Here is a 1,935-nt window from a genome sequence, read left to right as displayed (position 1 = left end):
AAGAAAGAAAGAAAGAAAGAAAGAAAGAAAGAAAGAAAGAAAGAAAGAAAGAAAGAAAGAAAGAAAGGAAGGAAGAAAGAAGACAGTCAAGGAAACCAGGAGATGGAGATGATGATGAAGAATTGAATTCCAGGCATAAGAGATAGCCAGGTAGAAAATGGAATGTCATGTTAAAAAACAAAAGCAGTGTCACTGGATTGCAGAGTATCTAGAAAGAAGTAAGGCATAAGAAGACGGGAAAGATATAAAGGAAATCTATCTTATAATTGATCCAGGAAGTTGTAGGGAGCTGCTGGATTTGTGGAATATGAGAATTGATATGGTCAGACTTCGGCTTTAAGAAAATCAATGTGAGTGGAGCTGGAATGGGGAAGAGACTTGAGGGCAAGGAAACCAACCAGAAGGCTATTGCAATAGTCCAGGTCAGGTGTGGGGAACCTAACCAAGGCCAAGTTTTCCAGAACAAATCCTTTTATTAAGGGGATTTATTCTGTGGAGTTTGGATTCAGTCAGACAGTCACACTTGAGGACCTAGAGGGCCAGGCACTGTACTAAGGCCTCGAGGCTGCAGGTTTCCCACCTCTGGTCCTGGGTATTATGTTATAAGGGCCTGTACCAGGATGGTGGCAATGTAAGAGGAGTAAAGGGGGCATATAGAAGAGATGTTACAAAGGTAGAAATGACAAGACTCAGCAATATGGGGAATGAAGAAGAGGAAGGAGAGGAGGATGACACCTAGGTTTCAAGCTTGGCTGACTGGTAGGATAGAGGCACCTAGACTTCAACAGGAAAGTTGGAAAGAGGGAGGATTTGGGGGAGGGGGAGATGAGTTCAGCTTTGGCTATGTTGAGTTTAAGATGTATATAGGATATCTAGTTCTAGGTGTACAATGGGCAGTTGTGCATGTGAGACTGGAGATCAAGAGTAAGGTTAGGACTGGAAAAAAGGATCCGAGAATCATCTGTATAAAGGAAACTGAATCCATGGGAGATCACCAAGTGAAATAATATGGAAAGAAAGGAGAGGAGAAGGGAGCCGAGGGGAAGGGAGATTCCAAGACAGAGTTTTGGGACATACCTATGGTTGGAAGGTGTGAACTGAATCCAGTAAAATTCCAGAGAGATTGGGGAGCAGTCATACAGGTAAGAGAACTAAGAGAGAGCAGCATCAAATGAAAACCCCAATAGAAAAAGGCATCATGGGAGAAGAGAGTGATTGACAATGTCGACTACTACAGAGAAGTCAAGGAGGATGAGGAATGAGAAAAAAATAATTTGGTTTGACAATTAAGAGATCATCAGTAACTTTGGAGAAAGCAGTTTTGACTGATTTATGAGGTCAGAAGATAGCCTGCAGAGAGTTGTAACTGAGAAGAAAGGAAATAGAAACATGGATTGCCTTCTCAAGGAGTTTTAGCCACAAAACAGAGGAGAGGTATAGGATAATAGCTATTTGAGGAGAATCAGGTGAGAGTTATCTGATGATGAGTGAGACATGACTGAATTTGTAAGCAAGGCAGCAGAGTAACCAAAACTTAAGTACCACCATTCAAGAAGAGTTAAAACATACAATGATTTGGTCAAATTACTTTCATTTATTTCAGTCAATATATACACTCAGTTTGATCAATTTAATCATCTAATTGCTTAATAGAGAGAAAAAAAAGATACTATGCTCTGATTCCAACATCACATAGTAAAAAATCTAAGTTGCCTGAGATGTATACTAAAGAATACTCAACACTCTCATTCAAACTACCCAAAATACAATCTTACCACCCCCAGGTTTTTTGAAATGGTGGTGGTAGATCGGAGGTTTGAGGGTGAAGGGTATGAAGATTTGAATCTGTTCAGACAGACTGGGTGACTGTGAGCAGAAATGGTCTGGTACTCTAATGAGATTACAGTGATTAAAAGATTACCTTTTAAGGTCCAG

Source organism: Petaurus breviceps, unplaced genomic scaffold (genome assembly GCF_028583685.1).
Source record: "Petaurus breviceps papuanus isolate PSGF00001 unplaced genomic scaffold, PetGlider_PUasm1.0 171, whole genome shotgun sequence".
NCBI classification, from domain to species: Eukaryota; Metazoa; Chordata; class Mammalia; order Diprotodontia; family Petauridae; genus Petaurus; species Petaurus breviceps.
This window is presented reverse-complemented; position numbering follows the sequence as displayed.